Source organism: Solanum lycopersicum, chromosome 7, assembly GCF_036512215.1.
Source record: "Solanum lycopersicum chromosome 7, SLM_r2.1".
NCBI lineage: Eukaryota > Viridiplantae > Streptophyta > Magnoliopsida > Solanales > Solanaceae > Solanum > Solanum lycopersicum.
This window is the reverse complement of record NC_090806.1, coordinates 40,814,288-40,837,848: the sequence shown is the minus strand read 5'-3', so window position 1 is coordinate 40,837,848 and position 23,561 is coordinate 40,814,288.

The window sequence follows — 23,561 nt, the reverse complement described above, 5'->3', positions numbered from 1 at the left end:
CTTTGGCTTACGATCAGGCATGAGTCAGATTTTGTGAGAAAAAATACCAGGAGGGATCCAAATAATGTCCGTAATAGACCACGCAATAGCTCTTTTAAAATTTTCTAGCACTTTCACCAAACACTCTATTTGTTGTTCATTCAGGTCTGATGCAATGATTACCGGCAAAGTGTCAACGTTTCCTAAGATTTCATACCTTAGATGAGGTGGGAGAGCTTTATGTTCTAACTTTTCAGTTTCCTCTATAGATGGTTTCGCGAGTGGAGACTCGTTATTCTTCATGTATAACTCATATTTCTTCAGTTTGAACAAAAAATCACCATGATCAATAGCCGCGACTAATGACCCATACTCTTCAATGCAATCATTTTAAAAATTACTTATTACTGCGGCTAAAGCTTCTACACCTTGACGTTATTCTATTTGTGTCTTGGATGACTTACAAACTTTGTAGGATATAGCAGATGCAGATTGGAGCTCACCACTCTGCCTGATGGACGTACAAATGTTGAAGGTGACTTTTCATCGTTTAACCAAAATTTCATCATCCACTTTTTCATATAAACTGAGGCTCTATCTGTAGCAAGGAATGACCTCCCAAGAATAATAGGCACTTCAAAATCAGCTTCACAATTAAGAATAACAAAATCTGCTGGAAATATGAACGACTCCACTTTTACTAGCACAACGTGGAGTATCCCTATATGACTTTTTACTGTTCGATCGACCATCAGTAGCCACATTGCAGTGCGCTTGGGATCACCCGAATCCAACTTCTTGTAAATCAAGAGGGGCATGAGATTTATGCTTTCCCCTAGATCACATAATGCTTTCGCAAAATGTAATAACCCAATTGTACAAGGAATACTGAACGCACCTGGATCTTTTTTCTTTTGTACTAGAGATCTTGTAGTGTGCACCTGGATCTTCTTTCTTTTGTACTAGAGATCTTGTAGCAATAGCACTATAATGCTACATTCTATCATCATCCTAAAAAAAGACCAATCTTTTCTTTGTAAATAGATCTTTCATAAACTTGGCATAACCGGATATTTGTTCTAAAGCTTCTACCAAAGGGACAATGATAGGAAGCTGCTTCAACATTGTTATAAAACGCCGATATTTACCATCCTCCATCTTTTTATCTAATCTTTAATTGAATGGGGGTGGTGGTCTAGGCATGTGAGTTACCTTTTTAGGAACTTCAACATATTTTCAAGTGTTATCTTTTATGTCACTACTAACCTCTACAATTTTATCATTATCTTTTATCACCTTTTCCTCATTAGCCGGCATAGGTGGGTCAATGGTTTGCTTACCACCGCGAGTAGTGATTGACATACAGTGTCCATCATTTTTTTGGATTTTGGACAGTGTTTCTAGGAAGAGTACCTGATTTTCGTGTGCTCACAGTCGCAGATAAGTGGGCCATTTGTAACTCAAGCTGCTTAATCGATATTGCATGTGTATCGACTTTCTGTCCAATACCCGCTAAATCACTCTTTAACTATTTAGTATTCTTATCATTAGCATCGAATCTCCTCATAATTTTGTGCAACATATCCTTTACTCACGCCATACGACCTCCACCATCCCTAGGAGTAACTTTACTATTTTGAGAAGGAACATAGATCTCATTCCTATCATTTCTGTTACCATAAGTACTCTTGTTGAAGTTGTTATGGCAATTGTAATTTCTATCTATACATAATGACCCTCACGGTTATAGTTACCATACATCCGACCTTGGTTTCCTTAACCTTGGCGCCAATTCTCCTGATTTGAGTCTTGGGCACTGAGTCATAAACCCCCGTCTGCTCAATTACCGCATATGGATCCTCCTCCTAATAACATTCATCATTTGGTGGTTGTGGTTTAGACAAGTAGTTAATTGCATTTATCTTTTCTGCACCCTAGTGACATGTTTAAATACCAACCCAAGCTCAGTTCTCATCTGAGCCATCTCTTCACGAATCTCATCTGTGGCTGGGTTCTGTGTGGATTGCAGTGCGAAGGTATTTCTTCTCGTATCTGAGTTTCTAGAACTCCATGCTTTATTATTCCGGGAGATTTTCTCTAACTTTTCAGCAATCTTGGCATAACGACACTCTCCATAAGAACCACCCGCTATAGTATCCAATACAACTTTATTATCATCATCCTGTCCCCGATAGAAGTATTCCTTCAGTGACTCATCATCTATGCGGTGTATAGGGACACTTCTCAAAAATTAAGTTAATCTATCCCAAGAACTACTTACAGACTCTCGTACTAGTGCCACAATGTTGTTCACTCTGTCGTTGTGATTTAGTTTCTTGGAGACCGGGTAGTAAAGTTATAAGAAGACGTCCCTTAGTTTGTTCCAAGTGAAAATTGAGTTATAAGGGAGCTCAGTGAACAAAATATAGTCTCTTCCGTTAGTAAGAGAGGAAATTCTCTTAGCCCTATTACATCTAAATCCAAATCAGGCCTCCCTACACAGCTTTTACACATTGCCCCTTACCTAAGCTATATGGGCATATGGTTCCTCAAAAGGTAGCTTTGAAAACAAACCTCTAGCAGTGAGCATTTGCATCATACTACTAGTTACCACAAAGGTGTGGCCTTGTGGTAGAGGGGGCAAGACAAGTGTCCCATCAGAGTCTGCGATATTATCATAACCTCTGTAGTATTCTTGAGGTCGTGGAGCGGGAATTTGTCCCCTTTGTTTATTTTCACCAGGATCATCGGGTAATAACTAACCATGAACATCTATCAAAGCTGGGATGTTCTAGGTTGGATCATTAACGTTAATACCCAAGTTTAGATTCATATTGTGTAGTGTACGCTCTATTTCTTGGCTGTAGGGAAACAAGGGTTCTCTTTCTCTCCTTGTATTTGGCATACAAGGAAGATAATTTTGCAAGAATAAAAAACAATAGAAAATTAAAATTAAGAAAATATTGACTATACTTTAGTAATAAGTTCAAGTTAATCTAAAAGCTACTTTCCCCGACATCGGCGCCAAAATTTGATACACTCAACTTACTTCTTAATTAAGAAGTAGAGCGGTCGTATCAAGTAAAGAACCTAGCTAATGAGGTTGTGATTGTTCCAACGGGGAAATAGTTCAGACTTAACTTTATTCTATTATACCTATTATGTAGTCAATTATTTCCCTAGAAAATGAAAGACAATAAAGGGTGAGTTTTATTTAAAAATTAATGGAAATAATTAACTAAATTAAAGTAAACAACTAATAGATTCAAATCTTTGAGCTTAATAAATGAATAAAAGTAACTAGGGTTTAAGTGCTCCCCACATGTTCCTAACATAATAATTCTAACTATAACAATTCTTTCCTAGTATCTTGCATGTAAAGTGATAACTTATGTATCTCTAAGTCCTTGGTCCGACATCTATAAAATTTCACTCCGCACCTGGTACTACTACATGTGTTGCTATACTAACCCTTACCATTACCTCATATTAGGCATTGTATTCGATATTTGACTATGTTTTTACTTCGTACCAATCGACACTATCCTATTTGGTATTGTACACTAAATCTATGTTGATAATTCTTTTTCTATTATCTACCTCCTTGGTCTGGCAAGTAGCATTAAGGAGAGTTCTAACGCTGACCATCCATCAAAAAGACTTCTAAACAAAAGTATTATCAATACATGCAAGATAACCATTCTAGAATTATTATTTTAGTTAGATTTTACCTCATTATTCATCCATGGTTCCAACAACCCTAATTATGTAGTTTAGTTACCCATGGTCATAATCACACTATTAATATATTTCATATAAGAATTCATGCACTTACTTTAATGGGAAAGAATAAAATCCAGAAATTCACTTGATTAATTAATAAAAGCACCAACAATCAATTCAACAAAAGTGTAACAATTGCTGAAATTAATCCTTCAATACTTGAACAAGAGATCTAACGATTATCCAAAAGTCTAACTATCAAGGAACAGGTGTGACGGACCGTTCAAAGCACAATGGTCTAACAAAGGGTTTCGTTCCATAATACTTAAACTTCTTGGAATTTGGGTACTGGGACTTATATCTTATTATTACAACAAACCAGAAGGATGGACGGTCGTGGCTATGACGGTCTGTCGTGGACTTCCGTAATCCCACACTAGGTCACAGTTCGCCATCTTCCTTCAGCAACTTCTATCCTCACTGCGATGCCACCTACGAACCATCCTAAGCTCCGTTGGTGGTCTCTTATGCAGTACTCGCTCAAAATCTTCCGCGTTCATCTCTGGACAGATTTTTTTAAAATAAGGAGAAACTTACATAAAAATCAATAGAAAAAGGCTTTTGGACACACAGTATACCTTGAAGAAAAAGCATTAAAAATACCATGAAAATATGGTTCATAAGGTAGACAAATTATTTCCCTAGTCTTTTCAATTACATACTCGATTCTTTGTAGGTATGGGACTACAATGAATCATTGCACTTGTAGTTAAAATATACGATTATAAATATCTTTGAACTACACAACAACAAGAAGAAAAAGACTAAAAATAAATTAAGTGTTTGGGAAGGAGCTTTCAAGTTTGGAGGAGCAAATTTTAAAATTTTCGGTCGAGTTGTTCTAAAATTACGACCATGATTGTAAGGACTTATGTTCATATATAAAATAACTTGTGTGCTTTGAATTCATTAAAATATGTAAAATTCAAACCATAATTTTCCCTGAACTTCACTAATTTTATAAAAGGAATCAAATAATTTTTTGAATAGTTATTGCAACATATGATGGTTTTTCTAGGAGGGTTAAATATGCTAGTGAGTTGGAATAAAATAGAAGAGGACAATGTTGCTTGTTTTCTTTGTAGTTGGAGTGTTTGGTTATTGTTAATATTAGAAGTACAATTGTTGTAATTAGTGAAGTTCAGGGAAAATATTTGGGGTCACGTTGATTACTTTTATTGATAGGGAAACCTTTTTTTCATTTTCGAGGTCTCCACTGGTTTATTACCAAGTGTTCATAATTTCAATTTATATTAATTATTTATCATAGTATAGATCTAGTTTTTATAGATTGAAATAGGTAATTGATTATTTGGTTTATATTATATTATTAACATTGAATTTGACATACAGGGAGAGACTAAGGCTTAATACTTGGCTTGAAATTAGCAAATAGGATCCTTGCCATATTGAATATAACAAGATTAGGAGATTGATTGGAGATATGAGTTAGTTTCGTGTCTAGGTTAGACATAATATTTTGAGTGTCAATGAACTCACTTAGTAATGAATATTGCACAATTGGTAAATTTGGAATGTTGCAAAGCTTTGCAAAAAGGGAAGGAAAAATATTGAAATTCGTGGCACGGGGTCGACATATAAGGTATGTTAAGACATTAAGACTTCATTGAAGGAATTTTTGCTATTTGAAGATTAAAAATGAAATATATCATGGGTAAGGGTGAAAGATAGGGGTCTTGTACCAAAGGTGTGATGGGAAGGTGTAACACTCCTAGAGCATGTTAGATCCGGGGAGCAATCCATAGGCATAATCGCCTTTGTCGTCCTCGAAGAACACTAAGACGAGGCTCTTAGAATTCGTTATTACATTTCATAGGTTAAAAAGTGTAAAAAATTTAAAACATTTAATCTACGTATATAGTATGAGGTTTTCGTAGACCTCTCATTTACACATACTATATATATAGGGAGTTTACTTAGACTCTTCGCAATAAGAAGCTTACTTAGTCTTCTACATTTATGTCACATATATATATAACATACACTATGTAGCCTTAATAAGGATGTCTCATATTAAACTATCTAAATGGAATAGAACAATATGGGCATAGCCACTACAAGAATGTTACAATGCCTGTTAGGGCTTACAACATTATCTTGAACAACAAGAGTGAAACAAATTTAATAAGACTATAGAAATTCACACATGTAGAATGAGAAAATTCACAATCCTCTGATCTTGAGCACAAATCCACACTTTGAGAAATGACCCAACACTTCTTTAAAAAGTTGGCATGAACCCTTCAACAACCAGAACCTAACACTTTTGGGAAAAAGGGAGAAATAGGAGTTAGCACATTAGAAAATTTCATTGAGAAGTCTTTTCTACAACCCAAGAACACATACGAAACAATAATCAGATAATACTTAAGAAAAAAAATATATTCAACCCAAGACCAACATACTTTACTTATGACAAGTCAACATGTGCATAACATAATAAGTTTAATAGACAATGCAACTCTAACATCATTTTATAACCACAAAGGGTGTTCAAGAGTTTATAACATTATAACCTAAGTATAGCCCTTACTCATTACCCCTTACCAAGTCTACTAGTGCAATAGTCAAGTGAAATCCTTTATCTCCACTCAACCCAACAAACTAACTAAAGGATCATGAATAATGCCTAACTTCACATAACATAGAATTATAAGTGTTCATCCCCATATTTATAAACATAAACCATTATAATGAAGATTCAGCATATGCATACCATTTATTTCACAAGTTTATAAGAACATAAAAATGACCACCTAGGATTTCCCTTAAGGCCATCTACTGAAATCTATAGGTAATGTCTCATACCCCTACATAGACTATGTCAAACCCCTTAGGTCCTCATAGTTAGAGTTCTTTTTGTTACATCATTTTTCATTTGGGAACATATTACCTTAACTGACATAGACCACTAATTTGGAGTCCAGCTTCGCCAACCTAACAATACATGAACATATCATCTACGTGGATCCACTAGATAGTATTCCTATGGGAGAAACATAGTTCATGGACTAGGAGATGTAATGTGGAACCTTTTATGTTACATGCATTATAGTATACAATCTCATGACTACAACTAGTGAACCTACCTTCCCTATTTGGGGAGGGACGCTCCTCACTACTAGTTCACTCGGTGCTTAGCTAGAGTCCCTATTGAAATGTCTTTCTTTAAAAATTTTAACTTAGTTTAGGTCAAAGGAGAACAACCCCTTGCATAATCATATTCATTAGCTCAATAGGAATTGCATGAGAAAACCTTTCAATAAAACCATCATATGTGAGATTAGAACATTAACATCATCATATTATAGTAAGACATATAGATACTTCATTACAAACCTTATATCATTATAACTTAAGCATAATCTAACAATCAAATAATCAAAAAATTTTAATTACATCATCATACCACATCTACTCAACCAAATAACAAGACATACCTCAATTGAACTCCATTACTAAGTACAAGCAATCATAATTTGAAGTAAAATTTGAGATAATAAAAGACATACCAAAATCTCCTACCATAGCCATCATCCATGGTCTTACCATAAGCTAATAAATTTCATCAAAACATAGGTGTAACAACATCATGCAATAGTAATTTAAACAAGAACTAAGTCAATTTTGTATCATCACTATCCCAATTAAATTTAATTAATAACCTAGGGTGTATGAGAAAAGGGTTCATTCAAGAATTATTAAAGAACCAAGATTAATTCCTACAATGATAGCTAATAGGAAGTCTATAAATGAATTAGATCAAATAAAACAGCCCACACATTCCCTATTTCCTTCAATATACAATAAGAACCAAGAATTCATGGAAATTGGGGAAAGAACATGCTATACCAAAAATTTCAATATTAACATCTATTACTCAGCAATATACATGTTATTAGTCATAGTCATTCATAATCCAACGTAACTAATCATCAATTTCGACATAAAAAGTAAACCCGTTTGTAGAGAAAAACTGTAAGAATTGGGTAATTTGAAAATCCATTCTGAGAGGACCTCTTGGGAAAAGGAATCTAAAGAGAGAAGAACCCATACATTAATGAAATGTTGTCTCTTAAAATTGGGTGAAAACCATGGAGACATTGTTTTCTTCCTCGAGCTTCTTGTTCCTTAATGGAGGATGACTGAAGAAAGAGAAAGTAGAGAGAAGTGGGAGCAATTTGGGTTTCAATTTGTGTTTGTGTTTTGGAGTGGGAAATAAATGATTTTTTATCCTAAAGTCAATATCTAGTCCACCCCTAAAAAACCCAAACTACCCATCAATAAGTTGGACATCCAAAAGTAACGTCCAATTAAACTTCATTATAAACCCCTACCAATCTTCACGACCCACTTTACTCTTCGTGAAGTGATTTATGGACCGTGGTAGTGATTGTGGATTGGTGAGACAGTAGCTCCCTCAAACGGGCTGCCTCCACTTTTCAATCTATGGAAACTTCATGAGCCACATTGACCCCCTCCTTGATGATGCATCACGGCTCGTTAAGTGGCTCGTGGTGCTCTTAGACAATAGCTCCCAAACGACTCAATAAACTCCTCTCAAATATATAAAGCATTTTTGTAACATTCCAAAAAATATACTTGTCCATTGAAGGGTGTATTAAGTTTTAAGAATATGTATTCGGGAACATAGGAATCCCAATGCCCAATATTGAATAATATTGGGCATGTTAGAGAATATTGGGTTAAGAGTGTTATCCAATTTTTATGTATTAAAAAATAACATAAAATACACTTAGATGGTTAAATGCTCCAATCCAAGCATGTTTAGGAATTGTACCTGCAATGAAGACCCTAATCTAAAATTTTTGTTTTCTTAGCTTACACACATTAGGTACGAGGCGTCCAAGTGTCAAGCCGAGGTACCACAACACATGACCAATTAATATGATCATGTAGTATAAGCAATGCCCAAGGACATAGTGAGGATCCTTGGTACAAGACGTGAACTTTCTAAGTGAAACGACAGAGTGCATGGTTAGGAAAGTGCACGGCAACACATGTGCTAGCAGCAAAGAGACCAAGAAACCAAGCCCAACTGATTCGGTTAGGGTGGTTAGGGGGCCGGCACGCCTCAAGTCAAGCCACGTGGGGTTGAGATTCCTAACTAATCCTACGATCTTCTAACTTACATAATTAGATAACTAACCTATGACTAACTAAAATGAACTATATAAAATTACCGAAATTCTAAGACCTAACTAGATGACACTAGCTGAGTAACTAACTAAAGAAACATACTAGAACCTAATCGAGGATGGTCCTAAGGGGTTGGTTATGGTCCAAGTTGCTTAGGGGTACTTTAGTAATTACCCTAGGTAACTTAATTAGTTAAATTAGAAACATATTTAATTAATTCAAATTCATGGTCAAACTCGAAACCCTTAGAAAATTTACAGAATTTGGCTAAGCCAAATGCTCTACTATTTTGAGACAATTTAGGAGGGAATTTTTGTAATTAGATAATTGATTTATTTCATTATATTGATTATCCTAAGTTGAATTAGACAATATTCAATTCCTAAGACCTAGACTGACATTGATCTAGTAGAAACTTACGACTAAAAAATAGTGAACAAACATAAGAAAAGTAGAAAAATACTCTTCGTTCTCCTTAGGCTATTTCAAATAAATTCTTCAAAATTTTCATGCAAAGTACAGGGTGATCTTCGTAGATTCAATTCTACTGTAAGGTATGGGTTTTTATCTCTTGGATTCCTTTCCCAGGAGGCTTTTCAAACATTTTGAATTCAAGAAAACCAAAACTAGGCTTGTTCCCAATGAAATTGTCAAAAGTTCATCTCCCTAGTTCTCCCTATTTCTGATCATAGTAGTATGTATAATGCAAATCTTGAGCATATTATTGGTATGTGATTCTAACTGGTCATTATGTGTAGTTTTCAGTGATTTGATAATGTCGAATGAGACGTATAGGTTATATCTGTGTGATTAGAGTATCATTTACATGATATAAGAAATAATTTAATACGTAATTGAGTTTGAGAAGATGAAATTGATATAAGTCGTTATGAAATTAAGTTTACTATTGAAAGGATTAAGGTTTTAATTACAGTGCGTGTTTGCAGTAGATATGTTTGTATGTTTTTAAAATTCAATGTTTCTAAGAAGAATTAAGAATAAGAGTCAAAGCTAGTTAATGAATCTTCATTGCCAAATTAAGCATTGAATTGTTCTTAAAATCTAATCAAATGTTAAAAGTTTTCTTGCTTAAAATGATGAAAATACAATGGTATATACATGAAGTTTATTGACTTGGCTAGTGATAATATCATTATAAGTGTTTAGTGATAGTTTGGTTTATTCTAATAAATTGGCCGGCGATATGATTGAGAAAATATGTAATAGAATTGACCAATGACAAAGTTATACCAATCTTATATGGACATTGTAAATTATGATGTATCTTGTAAGGCCAAATATATGTTAAAGATTTACATGAAAAGATGTAACTCACTAACTCATAACGTAGGGTATGCCAATGATTGGGAAAAGTCCCAACATACCCTGTAATAATGAATTTATGAACAAAGTAGCACATTGAATAAGCCTTATAACATTCATAAATAATGGTAACAAGACTACCAAATAACATTGAACAGGATAAGGAGAGTAATGAAATAACTAAAAGCTTATGAGTTATCCAATTGATCTATAATGGGACGTTAAAGAAAGTGAGACAAGTCTCACTTGCACCTAAACAATTATGCTAATGATACTCATCTAAGAGGGTGTTATAAATCGTGAGACAAGTCTCATTCACAACATAATGATAATGTATGATTTAAGTTCACATTCATCAAGAATATAAAGGGATGACCATTCATCCATTGACCTAAGCATTCCTCATACTAGAAGCATGCTTCAATAGTGTGTGAGTCAACTCTAAAAGTTCTAAAGTATGATAAATTGAGCTAAGCATCGATAAACTAATAATGAGATTGTGCAAGAACATATAAGCCTCATGAGATGATACCACAACCTAGGTGGATAAAGGTCTTTAAATTCTATGAACTATGTCGCCAGCATAGGTTACTAGCTAGTGGATACACCTAAGAAAGTTAGGAAGTATTCAGTTTACTTTTGTCAGTGAACCACCTGTTTTAAGTCTGGGGAAGACACTGAATTTCTTTTTAGCTTACATGATCTATGTCAGTTAAATGCTAAAGATTTCTTTAAGAAAGTAAGAAAGAAATAAAGAAAGAACTAGGAAGATGACTGTTGTTCGGATAGGATGACCAAATTGTGAGGTTAGACTAAGTAATGATGTAAGTCATTCTTAGTCATTGCACAAAAAGATCCTAGTGGAAGTCTTAAACAAATATCCTAAGTCAACCTAGCATGTTCAAAGTGAACATGATATCAAAGAAGAAGAAATGTAAGTTCAAAGTGAACATGATATCAATGAAGAAGAAATGTAAGTTCAAAGTGAACTAAGTAAGCAAAAGCATAAGTAAATCAAATCATTAGTGTTTGATAACAATGAAGTTTTAACAGTCATTGACTTATGGCAATAAAGAAAGCAAAACATAATGACTCATCAATTGGAGTATCAATATATGTCCCATCATCTTTATATTATGAAAATGATCAAATTATGGGCTTAGCCAATAAAGATTGGCTCATAAAGACTTCATGCCAAATTTAACAAGAATGGACAGAATAATATGTGAGTTGGTTAGTAAAATCATTTCCTTAGTCTTTTGGATTACTTACTTGAATATTTGTAGTAATGGGACTACAATTAATCATTGCACTTGTAAGTAAAACATAGTATCAAAGGAGATAATTGAACTACACAACAAAAAGAAGAAAAGATTATATAATAAACTACGTCTGGGTGAGGGAGCTCTCGGCCTAAGGGGAGCAAAAATATTAAATATTGTTGGAGTTGTTCTAAAATTATGATCATGATTCCAAGGTCATATGTTCATATAGAAAATGAGTTGTGTGCTTTATGGAATGATAATGACATATTCATAGCATGATTCATAAATAACGAATTAGGAAAGTGAAGTGACTTAACTTTCCAAAAATGGCTTGTTGCTATAGGAAAAGTTTTCCTTGATCATGCATAGTTCATATGTGCTTATGTGCATAAACCCATACTTAGAACAAGTTTGTTCTAACACATATACAATTACTATTTTTATAGGTGGAGTTCCTATAAGAAGATTGAAGATCACTTGAATCTGTTTGGACTAGTACCTCAAGACTTTGGTAAGTCCTCTTGAGTTTGAGGATGCCTAAGCTTTATTTTCGACCTTAGTAGATCAGACATTTCTAGTAGATGTTGTCGCTAGAATTTCATTTCAAAAATTTGTTCAAACATTTGTATTAAGGCCAATTTTGCAATAATTAATGATAGTATGAATTCTTCATTATATTTTTCAATCTAATAATAGGTGGTTATTTTGTTTGAGTTGTTAGTATATCACTCTTATGCAAGAAATATATGAAGTCTAAGTACACTTCAGTAAATTCAAAGAGTTTTGAAATTTTTCGCTAATTTAACTATATGATTGTGATGAAAGCTAAGATTAGGTTTGTTCGTGACCTTTGAGAGGTTATTGATGCCGTTTTCATCTATGGCCTAGGACCTGGGTGTGATAAGCTTGATATCAGAGCATGAGGTTAAATAACCTAGGAACTATGGATCAAAATAACCACATTGCGTAGTTTCTAGCATATGGTCACAACAATGACAAAGAGACTAAGTGATGTTAAGAATCTTCCCTTCTTCTACTCTTTATTGTGCTATGTAGTGTTTTGTCATTTTGTGTTAATTCTAGAAACTTGCTTCCTTCTTGTGTGTGCGTGTTGAAAAATGAACACAAGAAGAAATGTAGGAAGGAGAGGCTGGGGAAACAAAGCTCCTCCTCAAGCCGTAGCAGTTGGAGTGCAACTGCCTGTCAACCCAACTGCGTTGACAGATGGAGAAGTGAGAGCAGCACTGGTTTAGATGGCCCAAGACATCACTACTCAGTCACATGCTATCACAGCCTAGGGCACTAGAGAGGGTGTCCTAGGGAGAACCCACACGCTAGAACCATGGTTAGCAGAGTTAGAGATTTCACCAGGATAAATCCTCTAGTCTAATTTTGGTCCTAAACAAATGAGGATCCCCACGAGTTTGTGAACGAGGTTCACAAGATTCTCTATTCTATGGTAATTGTATATGCCTTAGTACAAACTTGTACTAAGTATGGGTTGGTTGCATACCAGCTCAAGGATGTGGCTCAGGTATGGTACAAGATGTGGGTACATGGCCGAGCACCAGGAGAAGTCCTCATCACTTGGGACTTTCTCAAGACAATATTACCTGAGAGGTTCTTTCCCAAAGATCAGAGAGAGGCAAAGGTGGAGGATTTCATCAACCTAAATCAGGGAGGTATGTCAGTCAAGGAATACTCCTTAAAGCTCTTAAAACATTCAAAATATCCTTCTTCCCATGTGTCCAGTAGTAGAGATTCGATGAATAGCGTTTTGACTGACGTATCGTAGGATCTGGAGGAGGAATGTCGGGCAGCCATGTTTAATTATATGATGGACCTTTCTAGGTTGATGGTACATGCATAGCTAGTGGAGGAGTGTCGTCAGAGAAACAAAGGCCGAGAAGGCAAGAAGCCTAGGCCCTCGGATCAAGCTGGTTCTAGCACTGGTAGGAGTTCATTTGATTCCAGGACAGGCCCAAATGGGGAAAGTTTGACCCCATGAAGGGCAATGATAGAAATTCCCAGCGTGACACAAATCTAGGTAGTAAGTGTGGCCGTTTGTATGGAGGTGAGTTCATTGTAGGTTCTAATGCCTTCTATGGGTGCGTCAAAAGAGGGCATAAGATAAGGTACTACCGACATGTGAACAATCAGGCCAAGTATGATACTCAGCATCAACTTAATCGTACTGTTGCATCCGAGCCTCACATAAAGAATGTGTTCTATGCTTTGAGAGGTCTAAAGGAGAAGGAGAAGTTAGGTTATGTGGGTTCTGGTACCTTGCATGTCTTCTTTTTTCCTGTGTACGTATTGTTTGATCCAGGATCGACTTTATCTTTTGTTACTCCTTTAGTATCTAGTAAATTTGATTTGCTTCCTGAGAGCTTGCATGAAACTTTTTTAGCTAGTAGTCCGATAGGAGTCAACTTTCGAGAGGAATGAGTGTATGGAGATTGCCCAATAAATGTTCTTGATAGAGTTACCTATGCTCACATAATATAATTAACAATGCTTGACTTTGATATAAATACGTCTAAGATTGGCTCCATAAATGCTAAGCTAGCATAGACTATCGAAACAGGTAGTAAGGCTTCAGTTTCATAATGAGTTAGAGCTTAAACGGGAAGGGCGTAGTTGAAATCCAACATTACAAATAAGTTTCCATCTTAAAGCCAATAAGGTGTTATCTACGGGGTATTTATATCACTTAGTCAGAGTCAACGACTTAGAACACGAAGTTTCTTCCATAGACTCTATGTCCATAGTGAATGAGTTTAAAGAGTTCTTTCAAGAGGATTTAGCAAGAATCCCTCCTGAACGTTAAATTTACTTTGGTGTTGACTTATATACCAACACCAATCCAATTTTTTTCCTCCCTATAGAATGGATCCATTTGAACAGGAAGTGTTGAAGTTAAGTTTAAAGACCTACTTGATAGGGGCTTCATCCAGCTAAGAATATCCCAATGGGGTGCCCCAATTTTATTCGTTAAGAAAAAGGATGGAACCCTTAGAATGTGCATCGATTATCGACAACTCAACAAAGTCATTATAAAGAGAAAATACCCTTTCCCAGAATGGATGATCTATTTGATCATCTCTAAGGTTCAAGTTTCTTCTCGAAAATAGATCTCCAGTCAGGGTATCGCTAGCTTATAGTGAGACAAAAGATCAATCCTAACACTACCTTCCATACTATGTATGGTCATTACTAGTTTCTTGTCATGTCATTTAGTCTCACTAACGTACCAGCCGCGTTATGGATCTTATGAATAATGTCTTCCATGAATACCTTGATTCTTTTGTCATAGTATTCATTGTTGACATCCTCATATAACCTAAGACAAGAGAAGAGCATGAACATCATTTGATAATGGCATTGCAAGTACTTAGGGAACGTTTGTTGTATGCAAAATTCAGCAAATATGAGTTTTGGCTGAGATAATTGACTTTCCTTTGTCATATAGTTACCGACCACGGTGAAGAGGTTGATCCAAAAATATTTAGTCAGTAAAGAACTGGACGAGACACCTTACTTCTTCAGACATCTGGAGTGTCAATTGTTTCGGTAATTACCATCTCAAATTGGTTGAGGAATTTTCCGCTATTGCTGCTCCATCGACAGCTTCAACAAAGAAGAAGGTGAAGTTTGAGTGGTCTAAAACATTATAAATGATCTTTCAAGAGCTCAAAGACTGACTCACTTCAGCACAAGTTCTCACATTGCCAAGGAGTTGTGAAGGGTATGTGGTGTGCTGTTTATGCTTCCTGAGTAGGTTTGGGATGTGTTCTTATACAGGATGGCAAGGTAATTGCATATGCATCAAGCCATTTGAAATCCACAAGAAATATTACCCTACAATGACATTGAGTTAGCTGTTGTGGTATTTGCATTAAAACATTGGAGAGATTTTTTATATGGTGTACATGTTGATGTATTTACTAACCACAAAAGACTTCAGTATGTCTTTACATAGAGATAATGAAATCTTCGTCAGAGAAGATTGCTAGATCTGCTCAATGATTATTACATGAGTGTTCACTATATCCCAGGTGAGGAAAATGTAGTGGTCGATGCATTAAGCTGATTGAGCATGGGCAGTGTGTCTCATATTGATGAGTAGAAGAAGGAGTTGGTTAAAGAGATAAACCAATTTGCTAGATTAGGTCTACAGCTCGTAAATACACAAAGTGGGAGTGTTTCAGTTCATTCCAGTTATGAATCCTAATTTTTTATAGATGTTTAAGCTAAGAAGCATCTCGACCCAGCACTCTTGGAGTTGAAAGTCTTAGTGTTAAGTAAGCTGAATAAATCATTCTCCCAAGGTGGGAATGTGTGCTTAGATACCATGGAAGATTGTGTGTGCCCAATAATGATATTATGAGACCAAATATTATTACAGTTGCTCATGGCTCAAAGTATTCCATTAATCAAGGTTCCACCAAGATGTATAATGATCTCAAGGAGGTCTATTGGTGGGAAGGAATAAAGTGAGATATTTCTATATTTGTGAAGGTGTGCCCGAATCCCCAACAGGTTAAGGACGAACACCTTAAGTATGGCGGACTTACCTAGTTGATTGAGATCCCAAGATTGAAGTGCGAGGCTATTAATATGAACTTTGTGGTTGGTCTGCCCAGGACCAGGAAATTGCACGATTCCTTTTGGGTCATTGTTTACATGATGACTAACTTTGAAGTCTACTTACTAGGCCGAAGATTATGCCAAGTTGTATAACAATGAGATAGTGAGGTTTCATGGTATCCCTTTATCTATCATTTCAGATAGGGGAGCCCATTTCACTTATCACTTTTGGAGATCTTTCCGAAATAGCTTGGGTACACAGGTGAAGCCCAGTACTACTTTTCATCCTCAGACGGATGGCCAAGAAGAGCGTACCATTCAGACCCTTAATGAAAAGCTGAGAGCATTTGTTATACACTTAATGGGTAGTTAGGATCATCACTTGCCAATGATTATGTTCTCTTATAATAATATCTACCAATCCAGTATTGGGATTGCACCTTTTAAAGCACTGCATGGCAGGAGATATAGGTTCCCAGTTAGGTAGGTTTAGTTAGGAGAGTCTTCCATCCTTTTCCCGAAGATCATACATGAGTCTATGGAAACTATGATCATGTTTAGGGATAGATTGGATATCGCTTACAGTCGTCAAAAATCCTATGTTGATAAGACGAAGCACTGCATGGCAGGAGATATAGGTTCCCAATTAGGTAGGTTTAGTTAGGAGAGTCTTCCATCCTTTTCCGTAAGATCATACATGAGCATATGGAAACTATGATCATGTTTAGGGATAGATTGGATATCGCTTACAATCGTCAAAAATTCTATGTTAATAACACGAAGAGGGATCTTGAATTCGAGATAGGTGATAAAGTTTATCTGAAGATATCACCCATGACAAGGACAAGGTTGGGTGATAAAGGGAAGTTGAGTCTGAGGTATATAGGTCCTTATGAGGTCTTACAATGTGTTTGGAATGTTTCCAATGAACTGAACTTACCAAATGACCTGGCTTTTGTTCATCCAATGTTTCATGTTTCGATGCTTATAAAGTATCTAGGTGATCCGACATCCATATTCCTGTTTAAGGGTTAGGAGTCAATGAGAACCTTTGTTATAAAATGGGTACGCTGAAATTTTAGATAGCCAAGTGAAGTAGATGTGGAACAAGAAGGTTGCCATCGTAAAGGTGTTATGGAGGAACCACCTTGTTGAAGGAGAAACATGGGACACCGAGGCAGACATGAGATCCGATTACCCTCACTTATTGAGTTTTTCAGGTTAGATATACTCTTCGTAAGTCTGATTTGTTTATGAAACTCTAAATTTTAGTGCATTAGTTGGTTTTGGTGTTTTATGTCCATAATTGTGTGTTTTATACTTGCATTATATGAGTTAATAGGAGTTCATGCTTGCATTCATGTTACTATTTTTGTATATATTTGATATGATTTTTATGTCACATGAGTTGTGATGTGCATTGAGTTTAATTGAAATTGAGAAGGAAGTTCCTCAATCTCAGATATGAAGCTTCAAATAAGATTTGAGTGATGTGCATCATCTAGAGTAAGTTGTCAATCAAATATTCACAAATAGTAATGTTTAAAGTATGTTGATGTATTTTTCTAAAATACCCTGTTTGATTAAAAATGATGTGTAGTGTCATTCATGGATGTATGTTCCTAACGTGGGGATAATGTAACATTCCAGAAAATGTACTTGTGTAGTGAAAAGTCTATTTGGTTTTAAGAATATGTTTTGGGTACATAGACATCTCAATGCCTTATATTGAGTAATATTGGGCATGTTAGAGAATATGTGCTTAAGGGTGTTAGCCAATTTCTATGTATTAACAAGTAACTAAGATAAACTTTGATGATCAAATTCACCAATCTAAGATTATTTAGGAATTGTACCTATAATGAAGACTCTAAGCTAAAATTTGTGATTTCTTAGTTTACACACATTAGGTACAAGACATCCAAGTGTCAAGCTTATATACATAGCAGATGATCATTTTAAATGATAATGTAGATTAAGTAGTGCCCAAGTACATCGAGACGATCCTGGGGACAAGAAGTGAACTTTCAATGTTCAACTACAGAGTGCACGATTAGGAAAGTTCACTGAAACACATGTCCAAGCACATGTTCTATCGGCCAAGATACCAAACAACCAAGCCCAATATAATTCGGATAGGGTGGTTAGAGAGCAGGCGCGCGTTAGGTCAAGCCACGTGGGTTTGAGATTTCAAACAATCCTTAGATCTAACAAACTTACCCAACTAGATAACTAACCTAGGATTAACTAAAATAAACTAACTACTATGTCCGATATCCTAAGATCTAATCATGTGACATTAGTCGAATAACTAACTAAAGAAATATCCTAATACCTAACCTAGGATGGTCCAAAGAGATTGGTTATGGTTGTAGTTACTTAGGGGTACTTTAGTTATTATACTAGGTCACTTCATTATTTTAATTGGCAACTTAATTAATTATTTTAAAATCATGGTCAATCCCAAAACCCTTAGCAAAATTTTAAAATTTGGCTAAGTCAAATTCTCTCCCTTATTAATCAATTTAGGAGGGTCGTTTTGGTAATTAGTTAAATGATTTATTTAATTATGTTAATTAGAGTAAGTTGAATTAGTTAATATAAAGTTCCTAAGACTTAGAATCACGTTCAATTAGGAAAGAAACTCACGACCGAAAAACTTTGAACAAACGTAAGAATTACAAAAAAGTACTCATCATTCTCCTTAGGCGATCTCAAAGCAAATTCTACAATATTTACATACAAAGTACATGGAGATCTTCGTAGATTAAATTTCATAGGAAGGTATGGGTTTACTTCATTGGTTTCCTTTCCCAGGATGATTTGATAACATTTTGAATTCAAGACAACAAAAACAAGGGTTTTTTCCAATGAAATTGTCGAAAGTTAATGGACCTAGTTCTCCCTATTTCCTATTAAAATAGTATGTATAACGAAAATCTCGAGCATGTTCTTGGTATGTGGTGCTAGCTGATTATTATGTGTATGTTTCTGTGATTTGATATTGTCGAATGACACTTATAGGTTAGATCCATATTATTAGAGTATCATTTACATGAGATAAGAAATATTGTAATGCCTAATTATTTTCGTGAAGATTAAATCCTATAAGTCTTTTATTAAATTTAGTCTACTATTGAAAGGAATGAAGATTTTGATTACTGTGTGTTTACAGTAGATATGTTTGTAAGTGTTTAGAATGCAATGTTTCCAATAAGAAATAAGAATAAGATTCAAAGCTAGTTTATTAATGTTCAATGCCAAATCAACTTTATAGCTCGGCCAAACAAAGCACATAATTTTTCTTATAAGATAATCAAATGTTAAAAGTTGGCTTGTTTAAATTAATGAGATTACTATAGTGAAAGTTTGGTTTATGCCAATAAATTGGAGAACAATATTATTTCAAAAATATGCAATAGAATAGGCAATGACTAAGTCATACAAATCTTATATGGCCAATATAAATTATGATGTTTCTTGTAAGGCAAAATACATGTTAAATATTGACTTGACAAAATGTAACTCAATGAACTCATAACCTAGGATATGTCAATGATTGGGAGAAGTCCCATGATATGAAATTACTCTAGAATGGGGTGTCAAAGGAATTGAGACGAGTCTCACTTGCACCCAAAGAATTATGTTAAAGATACTTACATAAGAGTGTGTTAGAAATTGTGAGACAAGTATCATTCACACGATAATGATAATATAAGAATTAAGTTCACATTAATCAAGTATAGAAAGGGATGACAAGTCATCAATTTATGTAAGCATACCTCATAGTATAGGAAAGCTTCCGTAGTGTATGAGTCTACTGTAAAAGTTGTAAAGTACGATAAATTGAGCTAAGCACCGATAGATTAGTAATAAGCTTGTGCAAGCACATGTAAGCCTCAAAAGATTAGATTACCACCAAGGTGGATAAGGGTCTTCAAATTTTACTAGTTTAGGAACTATGTCGCCAGCATAGGTAACTAGCTATTGGACGCACCTTAGAAAGCAAGGAAATATTCATTTTAACTATGGGAGCCGAACCACCTCTTTTCAGTGTGGGGAAGACACTCGATTTCATGTATGCTCACCTACTATGTCTATGAAATGCAAAATATTTCATTAAAAATGTAAGAAAGTAAGAAAGAAAGAACTAAAAATATGAGGGGTGTTCCGATAGGATAACAAAAGGGTGAGGTTAGACTAAGTAATGATTTAAGTCATTCTTAGTCATTGGACTGAAAGATCCCAATGGAAGTCTTAGAAGAATATTCGAAGTCAACCTAGCATCTTCAAAGTAAACATGAGATCGAAGAAGAAGAAATATAAGTTAAAAGTGAACTGAATAAGCAAATGCATAAGTATAAAATCTTGAGTGTTTGATAAGAATGAAGTTTTAACAGTTATTGGCTTATGCCAATAAAGGGAGCATAACATAATGACTCATCAACAGGAGTATTAATATACTCCCCAACATCTTTATATTGTGAAAATGATCAAATAATGGCATAGCAAATAATGATTGTGTTATAAAGACTCCATGCCCAATTTAACAAGAATGGAAAGAAATACTTGTGAGTAGCGTAGTCAAATATATTTTCCATAGTCTTTTTTGATTACTTATTTTATTTATTAGTGTAATGGGACTACAATGATTCAATGCACTCGTAATTAAAACATAAGATCAAAGAAGATCATTGAACTACAAAACAAAAGAACAAAAGATTGAAAAATAAAGTAACTCTTGGAGCGGGAGCTCTGGCCTAAGGGGAGCAAAAATATTAAATTTTCCTTGATATGTTCTAAAATGATGTTCATGATTCAAAGGTCTTATTTTCATATAGAAAATGAGTTGAGTGATTTAAATGCAAGATAATATGCATATTCATAGCATGATTATTAAATAAAGAATCAAATAAGTGAAGTGACATGACTTACAAAAAATGGCATATTGCTACAGAAAGAGTTTTCCTTGATCATGCATAGTCCTTATGTGTTTATGTGCTTAGACCCATACTTAGAACAAGTGTGTACTAACCCATATAAAGTTACTTTTTTATAGGTACAACTCCTTGAAGAAGATTGAAGATCTGTTGAAGTTGTTTGGACTAGTACCTCCAGACTTTGGTAGGTCTTCTTTAGTTTGAGGATACGTACGCTTTGTTTTGTAGATTTAGTAGATTAGACATTGCTAGTGGATATTGTCTCTAGCATTTCCTATCAAACATTTGTTCAAGATTTTATGTTAAGGTCGGTTTGGTAGCTATTAATGATATTATGAATTATTCATTTCCATTTTTAAATCGGTTAATATATGGTTGTTTATTTTGAGTTGTTAGTATATCACTATTTTGCAAAAATTATATGAAGTCTAAGTACACTTTACTAAATTCAAAGAGTTCTAAATTTTCCGCTAAATATAATTGTATGATTGTGATGAAAGCTAAGTAGAGGCTTGTTTGTGCCTCTTAGAGGTTAACATGTCGGTCTTACCTAAGGCATAGCACCCATATTTGACAAACTTGATATTAGAGCATGAGGTTAAAGTATCTAGGACCTAAAGCTCAAAACAACCACTTTGTGTAGTTTCTAGCATATGGTTATAAAGTGCACCACACCCATGAATTAGAGAATTTGTAATGTTAAGAATCTTCCCTTCTTTTACTTTTTATCGTGCAGTGTAGAGTTTTGACATTTAGTGTCATTCTAGTTTCTAAGTTCCTTCTTGTGTTAGCATGTTGAAAAATTATCACAAGAAGAAATGAAGGGAAAAGATTTGGAGAAGCAGTTGCAGGGGGAAACCAAGATCCTCCTCAAGCCCTAGCTGCAGGAGTGCAAGTGCATGTAAACCTAGCTGCGTTGACAGATGGAGAAGTGATAGCAACACTTGTTTAGATGGCCCAAGCCATCAGTGCTCAAGCACAGGGTATCATAGCGCAGACCAATAGAGAGGGTGCTCCCAGGGGAACCCACATGCTAGGACCATGGATAGAAGACTCAGAGATTTCACCAGGATGATTCCTCAAGTCTACTTCGGGTGTAGAACCAATTAGGAGTTTGGTTGGAGTCAAGGATAGGCCCAAGTTCACGAAGGGGAACCAACACTCAGGTAATCCTACTTCTTCCATGAACACTAATTCCAAAGGGAATAATTCTATACCCAAGAAGGGCAAGGATTGTAATGCCAAGTGTGATAGAAAGTTGTGTAGTAAGTGTGTCCGTTTGCAAGAGGGTTAATGCATGATAGGTTCTAATTCTTGCTATGGGTGAGGCAAGAGTTGAAAAGTGATAAAGTACTACCCACATGTGAAGAATCACGCCAAGGCATATAATCAGCCTTAGCTTAATCATACTGCTTCAACAGAGCGTCCCAAGAGGACCAGGTTCTATGCTTTGAAAGGTAGAGAGGAGATGTCATCTTATGTGGCAACTGCTGCCTTGCATGTAATCTTTATTCCTATGCATGCATTGTTATATCAAGGATCCATTTTGTATTTTGTTACTATTTTAGTATCTTGTAAATTTGACTTGCTTCCTGAGATCTTGCATGAACTGTTTTTAGTTAGAGCACCCATAGGGGACAACATTAGAGCTTAAGAGTATATACAGATTTCCCAATATTTATTCTTGATAGAGTTACCTATGCTGACCTAATAGAATTAAGCATGCTTGACTTTGATATAATTTTACATATCGATTTGCTCCATAAATGCTATGATACCATAGACTATAGAAATATGGTAGTAAGGTTTTAGTTTCCTAAAGAGTAAGAGCTTGAATGGGAAAGGCATTGTTGAATTCCAACAGGCCAAATAGTTTCCCATCTTTAAGCCAATAAGATGTTATCTAAGGGGTATTATATCACTTAGTCATAGTCAATGACATAGAATATGAAGTTCCTTCCATAGACTCTGTGTCCATAGTGAATGAGTTTCAAGATGTCTTTCCGGATGATTTACCAGGAATCCCTCCACAATGTGAAATTTACTTTGGTGTTGACTTAGATCCCAACACTAATCTAATTTCCATTCCTCCTTATTGAATGGCTCCAGCTAAAGTCAAAGAGTTGAAGTTGCAGTTGAAAGATCTACTTGATAAGGGATTCATCTAGTCAAGAATATCCCATGGCTTGTCTAGTGTTGTTCCTTTAGAAAGAGGATGGAACCCTTAGAATGTGTATTGATTATCTGCAACTCAACAAAGTAACTACAAAGAACAAATACAATCTTCCCAGAATTGATGATCTATTTGATCATCTATACGGTTCAAGTTTCTTCTCTAAAATAAATCTCCAGTCAATGTATCACCCGATTAGAGTAAGATAACAGATCATTCCTAACATTGCCTTCCATACTAGGTATGGTCATTACGAGTTTCTTGTCATGTCATTTGGTCTCACTAACGTACCAGCCGCGTTATGGATCTTATGGATAAGGTCTTCCA